The sequence below is a fragment of the Halyomorpha halys genome, unplaced genomic scaffold (assembly GCF_000696795.3).
Source record: "Halyomorpha halys isolate HHAL.00 unplaced genomic scaffold, Hhal_1.1 Scaffold811.1, whole genome shotgun sequence".
NCBI classification, from domain to species: domain Eukaryota; kingdom Metazoa; phylum Arthropoda; class Insecta; order Hemiptera; family Pentatomidae; genus Halyomorpha; species Halyomorpha halys.
Window position 1 is genome coordinate 545,476 of NW_027116337.1, and position 11,816 is coordinate 557,291.

Consider the following 11,816-nt stretch of genomic DNA (forward strand, 5'->3'; position numbering starts at 1 on the left):
AAGAATCAACTTTTTGACTAAATAACTAAACAACAACCAAATTATTAGGTATATTTTAACATTCCAAATAAATTTATTAAATTAAAGAACAAAATTTATATCTAATATAGTTAGGATTATTTCTTAGATCTAATTATTATTTATATTGAATTATTAATTATTTTGTATTGAATTAAAATTTTGAGGCACCTGACTAAATCAAATTTGAATCAATAACAAATAGGATTTTTAACGGTTTATATCATTATTATGATTGTATCATTGTAAAGAATAGCCTGAGCACATAAACAGTATATTTTTTAATGAAATAACCTGCCTTGATTCAATGAAGTAGAAATATACAAGACGACTAAATTAATATTATCAATGAGAAATCTTTTTTTTTTTTTACTTTGGAAAGGTAATATGCCACATACCTTCTGGTCAAAAAGCAACTGCAAAATCGACAAAGTAAATAATTAAACTACTACCTACGACTAGATTACTTATTTAATTGATTAAATTCATTGTTAGATTTTGAAAGTTCAATTGATAAATATTGATGATATAATATTTTATATCATACAGCCAGCTATGAATGTCAATATTAATGTCATAGCTACGTACAGTTAGTATACAAATATAAATCATAAATATCATAGCTGTAATAAACTAATACAATCTAAACTAAAACTGGTTTGCTATCTTCCTGACAAGGCGTTCTTGAATAGTTACATTTGTCTAATCCTGAAGATAGAGAAATGTTAATGTGAATTGATTTGCAACGTATGCTTCTCAGCCTGGATTCAAGCCCGGCTGTAGCAGATTTTTTTTTATATCAGTAGTGGACCGACTCTGATGAAACGGAAGAACCTCCGTAACCCACCGAATTTTCATAAAGCAAAGACCCTTAACTAAGGGAAAATCTGATGGTTGAACAAATCTAAGACATGGGCTTACTGGCACGGCTTTATATTTTATTAGAAACAAAGTTTAAAAAAAATGAGAATGGAGCTCTTTCGTTCTTCAAGACTGATTGCAGGTTAGAGGTGAAGACTGATTAGATATAACAATTTACATTGGAAGACTATTATCTGACTGTAATTAATTAATTAAAGAGAGGTGGTCAGGACGGCGGTCAATAAAGATATACAAAATAGCAGAAATAAATATTTATTAAAAACATATAAAAATTTTGTGTGCTTTTTTTTTACCCAGAACATTTCCTAAAGATCAAACTTTGATGGAAATACTTACACACAATTACATAAAGCAAAATATCATAGAGGCGTGAATATTAATAGGGTATTAAATGCGGACCAATTCACGAGGGATCTTTAATAAAATTTATTGCCCATCCGATGACAGATTGATTTATTGTGTTGACCTAATGGTGAGGATGTGATGGGGAAGATGGGGACCACATCCATCACTAAGGTCACCGGTGGATGGGGACACAGCCTAAGCCCCCTGCCACCAGGCCAGGGCTCTGCATACTACATCGAACCTCTTAGTGATTTATCGTATGTGTCGAGCCTGGGCCTCATAGGGGTGTCTCCGTCAGCTCGGTAATAACTTACAACTGGGAACTGTTTAAACTAACGACATCTCCTGGCATAATGAACAAAGGGACCATGGAACCCGTACGAAAAACTTAAATGGACAACAATTAAATCGCTACGAGACAATATGGTTCTATAGAATGGTTATGTGTATCATCTACGACTAAATTGAAATAAGCACCAACAAAACCCCATTTTGAAGTAATAAGTGTTTAAATGTGCTAATATGAAACTTTCATTTTGCTATACTCTTAAAACTTAAGGATTAAAACTTTGAGAAACATGACTAAATCAGATTATAATCAATAATATATACAATTTTCAACGGCTTATATTATTGTAAATACTAGCCTGAAAAAATAATTTTTTAATGAAATAACATGCTTCGATTAAGTGAAATAGGAATATACAAAAGGGGTTACCAAATTAATATTATCAATAATAACTTCTTTTTTTTAAATTCGAAAGGTAATATGAGTACGACGAAAGCGAATCCATTAAACTATTACCTATTACTAGATTTGTTATTTAATTGGTTAAATACATTGTAAAGTATTGAAAGTACTCTCGATAAGTATTGATGATATAACATTTCATATCAGAAATTAAAATAAGTAACATCAACAAAATTTACTTTTCAAAGTTACAAGTGTTAAAATGTACTAATATAAAGCGTTTATTTTCCTATATACTTGAATCATGAAAGATTATCGCTGTAATCTCCTAACATTTCATTGCTATTCTTAAAAGGTTTCTAATATTCCACCATTCCATATCTGTGTATAATTGACAACTTTTAAACTTAACTCTTATTTTTCTACAGTTAAATTATGGATAGTAAATAATAACAACACTTTTAAAATTTAATTAATAATTTAATAATATTTATTTAATTTTTTAATTAAATCCACTACAATGATTACCATCAATCAGGAAGAGAGGATATTGCACGTGAAATGTAATAACAATCAGCAAAATCTTAAAATGATCCTGAACGTACAAAAAAAAATCACATTCCAAGGTTTTCTTTCTCCAGGGAGGATAGAAAAAAACAATAATTTTCTATAAGAAAGTACTATTCTAGCGAATCATAGCTAAAGATAAATAGAATAATTAGAAGAAAGTCACTAATATATTTAATAGATTAGTTTATTTGCAATAAAATTCTTCTAAAATAACAAAGAATCTAAAAAAAAAAAAAAATATAGTGAAAAAAGAATCACTTATTTTATCATTTATTATTAGTATTAAGGGAAGAAATAGGTCACTCTAAAACCAACAGTACCAAAGATGTAATCAAGTCGAGGTTGAGAGCAGTTGATCGAATCGCAGGGCCGCTAACGGCTCATAGACTGTGATTGGATGTGATGGTTTCGATTGAGCTCGGTTACTCTAATCTGTTACAGCTTCCGAACCAGTCGCTAAACCTACTGTAACCTGCAAACAGAACCACTATCAAGTTGTCAAGTAATACTGAGCCATTAATAACTATCTTATTAAGAAACTGGAGGAGCAAATAACCCCCTAGTAATATTCCAACATCATTACATCCAATCAAGGGCCAGGATCGAACAGTGATACCTGAAACTCTCATTACTTGCCTCAATTACAAGTAACCCAACACTACGACGTTAAATTATTTGTTACTATTATATTCCAATTAACATAAAAAAGGAAGAAGTTCATCACTAAATAATTTAAAAAAGGACTGGCTTTATTTTCATCTTGTACAGAATCATCTTTATACACTTCATAGCAAACCAGGCTTAAGGAAAAGTAAGATACCAAATTGATGCGAACATTTTGTATACCACAATCACCAAGAGCCACTGTAGATATATGCAGTTTTGAGAGATTCAACTTATTGCTAAACATTTTTTTGTTTACCTGGGAGTCTATCCTAATTCTAAACTAAGTGGGAAGTCGCTAAAGTTGACCCGCCCACATAGGAACCGAACAGGTGCCACTGCAGTAACGAGGTTGCTAAGGTGATGCCTTAACTCCCTCACCTTCAATGATCTTAGGTTAACGCTAACAACCGACTGATCACTAAATGACATAAATTCCCACAAAAGTTTTCTTTTCCTAAAAATTAATCAGTGTTAAGGAATCCAGCTAAATATACAACTTGATCGAAATAGGTTCAGAGAAATTTAAGCGCAAATGAAACTACGGCCATTATGACACATTATTTTAATTTATTTGTTTGTGTTGTTTATACATACGCTTATGTATACCTCCGCCTAAGGTAGTTGAGAAAATTAAAATTAACAATTGCATTACTAAAGAATAAGAAGCCGGAGCGACAAAAGTAACGATACTGTATAATATTTTTCAATACATAGTATGTATATCAATAAAAGAAAATAACACGGATAATGAGGTCTGTTTATCAAGTAATATCTTTCTGCTGTTTATCAATGATAAATAACAGACCTATGATAGATAAATCCTCGGCGCCGGCGCCGCAGCATTGAACACTACGCCTCTCATTCATGAATTCATATAGACCATGGTTAATTCTGAATGGTATTATCTAGAGGAGTGTAGGTTTTTCTGAGAACCTTAATCCAGCGCCAACAATTTACGATACATAATTGCATAAGTAAATAATATTTATGATTGAGACCCCGTTACAAAGGGAGCGCGCTATTAACATAGCGCATAGATTAAGCCGACCCCGCCCCGTGGGTTATGCCCCTACGGGTCTGGGCTCAGCAAATAGTGAGGACCTCAAACAAACTCGCTGCGGGCTGACATGAATTAAATGAGATTTGGTCATTCAATGTTCTGAACCATAATAATTGGGAAAATATTAATTACCTTAAATGATTTATACATTGATAATTTTGGAGGAGGATTTTAAAAAAATAGAAAATGGACCTGATAAAAAATGTGAAGGAATGTAACCATTGTTTTTTATACCTCTCACCATTAGAGTATTTAAAAATAAAATATCAATGTTTAATACAAGAATATAAATTAAAATAAAAAAAAATATATAATCTTGTGTTAGAGATAGACTTCAAGACTATAAACTTCTTTTGCTATAAAACAATTGTTTTATTAATTAATGACAAGTTCAAATTAAATAATACATTATATCTTTAATTATACATACCTATAAAACAAAATCAGTTTTTATAGTCTTTAGTTCACTGAAACACAATTATAAATGACATATAACAGTCTCAGAGGTTATTTTCTTTAAAACCATGTGTTAACCGCACTTAATTGTTACTTAGAGGTGGGGGTAAGTAAGAGCCTGAAGGTAAACATCTTTACATATACTTTATATAAACTATTAATTTATCGGAAGGGATATGAAAATAACTATTAACCAAGTCAAAACTCAGTTAGGTATGATTTCTATGCATCATAAGATAAATGCAAACCAATCAGAAGATTTAGACTAGCAGCAATATACATATATTTTTAAGCAATAATAAAAAAATTAATCTACTCAAAACTAACAGAGGAAATTTTGTAATACTATTGATGGATGACAACCCGACCACAGCTGTCCAAAACGTGCAGAATCATTTGTATTTACTGCAAAATTCGATTGATAAATGGTGAAAAAAATAAATTATAAAATCAGATAATTAACTATCAATCAGAATGAATGAAGAAAATATCATTAAATCCATATTGTAAAAAATAAAACTTTATAAGAATAAACTATATAAGAATATATATATTTTTTTAATTTTATTTGCAAACTCTAAACCGTATACACACATGCAAACACAAATACAGATGTATTAGATATTTTGGTGACGAATTGGCCTTAATTTTTCTCGACTTCTTTACCTCAGTCATCTAAATAAAATTCTTTGTTATTAGAAATATAACTCATGGAAGTATTAGTTCATATTTTTTCCGTACTTTTTTATCTTATTTTTAATCACAGAGACACCTGGATTGTCAAGTTTACTATCCATGTTTTGTCATTGTGTGACTGTTTAACAGTTATTAATATTATTTATTAATTAAAATTATTATTAATTAAAATAATATATGTATCATATATCGCTTAAAACATTGTTAAAAATATAAAAGGACTAGCATTTTTTTTTTATCTCTTACCAAAGGATATATCGAGATTTTTGCATTTGGGAATTTCTTTTTAATGCTCTAAAGTTGCAATATTGCTACAAGTTTTATTTTAAAGTACATGCTGTAAAACGGAATACATTTTAGCTATCACATAAAACGGGGCCAAGGATGTAACAGTTAGATAAAGAATTCGAACTGAATCTTATCTCTCACCGGTACTAACACTTTTCTTATCATATTTTATTGAGGAAAAAGAAAAAAGTATTAGTTGGCTATACAAAATAAAGGTGAATACCGTCCTTCGCAAAACAAATAAATAAACTCTTTAAATTTTCATCATTACGGAAGCTTCAGTAAGCAAACTTGATTAATTATGAGTTTCATATAAAATATTGTAATAAATACTTTTATGAACATATATTATCTATTCAATCAAAGAAAAAGTTTGGTAGTCGATAGACGTAGTTACGAATATGGTATAAAATCATGACTTACATGGTTCTGTTTCATTATCAACCCTAAGAGAATTAATTTATAAATACAAGTATAAAAATTTGTACTAATTTTTGTTTACATTTTTGTAAACAGTTTAAAACTAAAAACGTACCTGTCAGTATCAGTAAGTGAAACTGTACTGAATTCAACGTACAAGACCTTTATTATTATCATCGTTAAATATTTTTTATCTTTTTAGTTATCATTCTATCACTATTTTCATTTTTTTTGCTGATATCTTTACGTTATTTCTTATTTTTAACTTATACCTTTATTTATTTATTTATTTTTACTTATTTTATTGAGTCTATATTATCTTAAAATTGCCTATCCGTACATTATTTTTTTTTTTTAATGAATCACATATTTTATCTTTTAATTTATATTTATATTTCCTATATTATATAATAATTATTATTATACTTTCCTGTAATTTTTATATTTTTCTTGTATTTCATTTATATGTAACCGTTTTAACGGTCATCTTCCCCCACTCTAGGTCTATCTCACTTCCGTATTTGCCATCTCAGCGTATTATGGGTTGCTTTGATTTGTTTTATATTTATTATTATTTTTATGTTTATTATTTTATTTATTTATTCTTTCCTGACATTTATTTATTTTCATTCCATTTCCTTAGTTTTCCATTTATTAGTTTGTACATTTTTTTTAAATTTCTCTATCATATATTTTTCTAGTTTTACGTTTATTACGTCTCCAGCCCATTTTAAATAAATTACTCTATTATTCCGTTTTTATACATACTGTGATTGTTGTACATCTTATTTTTATTACTTTTTGTTCATTTTTATATACTTTTATAACCATATTTACATGGTTTTTAACTCCACCTTAGTCTACTTTGTTGTCATCTCATTATTTTACATTTTCAACATATTTTTAGATGTTTTCTACTTTTTTTGGCCCTAATGAAACTCTGAAAACTGGAACGAAACGCCGAGAAATTAGTTGAAATCTGTTGATAAGTATTCTATGTTCCTATTTGATCTCTGCCCCGACTATCTTCTTCATATTCAGTTATGGTCAATCATTTTTGTAGTGACTAAATGTATTACTTTGTACTTTGGCCCTGATTGACAAATCGTTCAACAGTTTATAATCGAACAAAGGGGATCATTGATAGTTGAAATATGCTTTATTGTAAAAATAACTTTAACATTCAATAACTCATTCAGTATAAATGAATATTCATTAATGTGTACTTTTCAAAATAATTATAATAATATTTGATTTTTTGAATAAATAATGGTGAAAAAAGAAAATTGCAAAATAAAGCAGGAGTTTCAGGTAAATACAAGGGTTCCCAGGGGATGGGGAGTACCCAAGCAAGGGATTGGAGTGAACTGAGCTGTATGGCACGCATGAGGGCTTCCACCATATCCGCCCTCTCAAACATATCTGTCTCCTCTTTATAAACATATCTCAGGTGGGGGCTTTCCGGGACACAGGGCTATAGCAGATGGAATCGTAAAATAAACAATATTGCTTTCAAGGCTACCGCTAGTATTAATAAATAAATTTATTTATTTAATATTTTTAATGTTATTAAACTTTCTACAAATTTATTATAAATAATTGTGCTAACTCACTTATTTAACCCATTGGCGGCACGAGTATCATTTTGGTGAGAAACAGTTTTTCACGAAAGACACATCATCGGTGAGTGGAGATTTTCTCATTACCTTCTTCACTTATTGCGACAGGTGTTTTGTTTTCTCTGTATACACTTGTTTGTAACAAATTGAAACTTGCCTTTGTAAATGTGATTTTTCGCTAATTCAAGATTACAACTACGTTTTTGACCTTGCCTTTAATATTTTATTGGTAAGAAAAGTATTCTCAAGTATATAAAATTTTCTTCATGTATCCATTTGTAAACTCTATTGGAAATCAAATTGACATTTGCGCCCTTCCGTGGAAGTGAGCATTGGTTTTTCCTTCTTTTTTTTTCAATTATCGATGCCTCAGGAGAAGAAAATTTACAATTTGATCAATCCAGACGACTTTGCAAGCCTTGTATACTCTATTATTTGACAACAGAAGGCATGATGCTCAATTATCAATAAAATTGTAGAGTGTAGTAAAAAATACATATCTTCAATCCAGGAAAATTTTTCTAGAGCAAGAGATTCCAAATTTACCGATCCTGTCTAAATTAAAGCTTATATTGGCTTGGTATATCTGGGAAGGAGCAAATCACAATGAGTTGTGGCACTCAGTTGACCAATTTAGAAAGGTTAATAATGCTAAAAGGTTTTAATTTCTCAATAGATCTCTAAGATTTGCGGACAGTACAGGCCCAGATCGGGTGCTATATGATCGTTTAAGTTCACAATGGACTCAAAAACTTTTCTGACCCCATCAGAAAAGTTTTTGAGTCCATTGTGAACTTAATGACTTCTTATTTTTTATCTAAATAATTTATTAGTTTCTCTTATTTTGGGCTAACTGATTGATCTAATCACCTCAATAATATATTTTCAGGGATTAAATTAAAATGAAATAAAACTAGATTATTTTATAAAGAGTTTCTCGGAAAATAATTTTTTCGATATTTTTAATTTCTCATCGTTAAATAAATAAACCTCCTTTTCGCCTTTCCCAAGGTTAAAAAAAATCATTATTGTTAAAAGATGGTTTTTTTTCTGGGGTTTTAAAATTATTTTTTCACATTCTGTCAGACAAGTTGAGGCAGTTTTTTTAACAATGTCTTTAATAGGTTAATCCTGTTTATTGCCAACAGCCAATATCACGATAATTTAATAACTGTTGTATCTCAACAAGATCTTCCTCCCGGATGATTTACAAACAATATGATTATAAATAATTTTTTTTTAAGGAGAAAAGGATATAATAAATTAAAGGGTCTCTTAAGCTATGTTGGTAATGAAGGAGACAAAAGGACAGCATTAAGCTCAAAAACAGATACGATGTGACATTTTTTTTTGCTTTGAACAGCTACCCCTTGTCAGAAATGAAACAGTATAAAACCGTCTTCTTATGCTTTACAGAAGTGGATAGCCACACACAGTTTTCAGTGAGAGGTTTTTTCCAAGGCTTGTGTATCTGACACGTGTTACAGTTATCATCTAATTCTTCGAGTGTAACTGACGTTTATTCAATTAATATTTCACGTTCAATTAAGTTTATACTTTTTAATTACAACATTTTTGGTGTACAGGAAATGTAATCGTATACATAGCGTGTAAAATTCTAATGGCTGACTTAGTAGAACTGTTCGGAAAATGTTTTTTACAAACATTAAGTTTTTTCTTTTTTGACGTTTGAAAGACCCAGGTACGAGCCATATACTGATAGTTGTAATGAATTAACATCACCATAAGATGTATCAATGTTAATGTTAATAACATCAAGACTGCTTATTATTCAACTTCAGCTCAGAAAATTTAATTTATCTTAAATTTAAATTGTAACTCATTCAAGAAAGTTTGGCAATTTTCGTTCATTTTTACGAGTATTTAATATAAAGAGTAATGGAGTCATCTAGAGGAAGGATGACATACATACATTGCATATCTTGTTTGTTATTTTATTTATTGCTTTATTATCTTTATATGTATTTTTAATATTTTAATATTTATTCTATATTTATTGTATATTAATTTTAACATAGTTTGCTGATCTTTTTTTTTTTTTATTTATATTTCTTACTTAAGTATCTTACTGTTATTTTCTCATATCTCAATCATTATTCTGTTAAAGGGACATTGGATTGAAACTGAAACATGAAAGGGAAAAAGAAGGAAAGGAAAAGAAAAGAAGAGAGAAAGGGGAAAGGATGGAAAAAAATCATGAAAAAGAGAAAAAGAAAAAGGTAGAAAAAAAAAATTAAAGAACTAAAGAGATGAAAAAAAAAAGTCATGTTCTAATGCTGTAAACTACTAATGTTTGTAATTATTATTGTATACTTGTATAGGCTTATTTATCGTATGATTAAAAATATCGTCTGATTAGACTAAAATATGACAGTATGCTGTGTGGCTAGCAGTCCAATGAAGTTGGGCAGCACTTGTATTTTGATAAAGTTTTTACCCTCCTCTTTATTATTATATGTTCCCCCACTACCAAAAGTAGAGGTTTTGAATTCATGCAAGAAAAAACAAATTATGTTCTGAGATTTGAATATTTTCTCTAGAGTCATACGTTTTAAAAACATATACAAATAAGAAATAGATTCGATATTTCCCCCACTACTATCATAAAGTAGTATTCGTAAAGTATTCAACATCCACGTCGCACTTATATTTCAAATTACTACAAGACTATATCATTAGATTTATTATCACCTAATTATACTTTACTTTAAGGACTATTGTAAACACTTATATTATCGAGTTCCTCAAATAGGATGTACTACTTTTGCTTGAGAACGGACAGGTGTATTTTCCTTTTTACACTTATATTTCGTAAACGGCTTCACCGATTCGACCTAAAGTTTGAGGGAAACTGATTTTTTTGTGTTGGCGTATTCTACTTTATTATATAATAACATTCACATTTACTACACCAGCGTACGGATGCGCTAACACATTTCCATGGAAACACATATATTTCGAAAATGGCTCATCCGATTTAGCTCAAAGTTGAATATTATTGGAACATGGTCTAATATACATTTTATCAAATTTCGTTAACATTATACTTTGATACTTATATATGATATACGCTTATCATGCGAAATATTAATTTCCAAAATATACTTTATTTTCAACAACGCTTCGTTTAGTAGGTATTATTCTCATATAATTAACCTTTGAATACAGTCAATTACGAATCCAACATAAATATTGAGAAAAAGTGTAAATAAAAATAAAAAAGGAATTAGCAGAAAGGAGAAAAGAAAATAAGGTGATAAAAATAAATATATAAACAGTGAGGAAGTCCTGCTGAATTGTATGCTTGGAATATATTCTTTGTTATCATAAATAGTAGATTAACAAAATTAAAACTAAAATTAATTGTTTGATATTTTTTCTGATCTGATAAAAAAAAAAAAAGTTTTTTTAAAAATGAAACATGGAAATCCCAAGGCCTTCATAGTGTTCAAGTATATTAATGGTAATGAAAAGTAATTCATAAAAACATTCAATAAGTAGTAATACACCGTTGTATTCAGACGAATATCCTTTTTTTTTTAAACAATGTGTTCTAGCAGATTTTAAAACGTTATGTTAAAAATCAATAATAGTCAGCAATAATAAAAACTGAAATATGTACTTACCACCGGCTAACTTGAAGAGGCAATCTGAAAATAAAAATATAAGTAAGTAATAACTGAATTCAATTTTTCTCATTCTGAAATTGTACTTCATGTGAGTTATTATACTATTAAAAAGGAAACAGAACCTATAGTCAGACTAATTGTTCTAATTTTCATAGATATATCCTGACAATAATTGTTTTTAAAATAATACTAGCATGACTGAGGAATGATCATTAAAATTTAAGGGAAAATGAGTACACAAGTTAAAAAAATTAAAATTGCAATTGTATAATATAAAAGAAATATCTAGATAAAAATGCATATAAAACATAAATCAAGGACAGTATTGTATAGGTCACGAAATACTATTATCGAATCTAAATAAATTCTATTAATTTCAACAGACTAGCATGTAAGACTTCTTAAACAGTTTGAGAATTATTTGACAGGTTAGCTTTAAAAAATATTTCATCTGC

At 29.0% G+C, this 11,816-nt stretch overlaps 1 protein-coding gene across 5 annotated transcripts in view; it reads right to left on the reverse strand.

Moving 5' to 3' along the window:
- The window catches only part of LOC106686356 (uncharacterized protein CG43867), a 443,901-nt gene extending 432,513 nt beyond the window's left edge, over nucleotides 1-11,388 (reverse strand). For all 5 annotated transcript variants that reach the window (XM_014429607.3, XM_014429605.3, XM_014429606.3 and 2 more), the window contains exon 1: nucleotides 11,359-11,388. The gene's annotated coding sequence lies outside the window, so the exon portion shown is untranslated. The remainder of the gene's footprint in view (nucleotides 1-11,358) is intronic.
- Nucleotides 11,389-11,816: the final 428 nt, after the last annotated feature.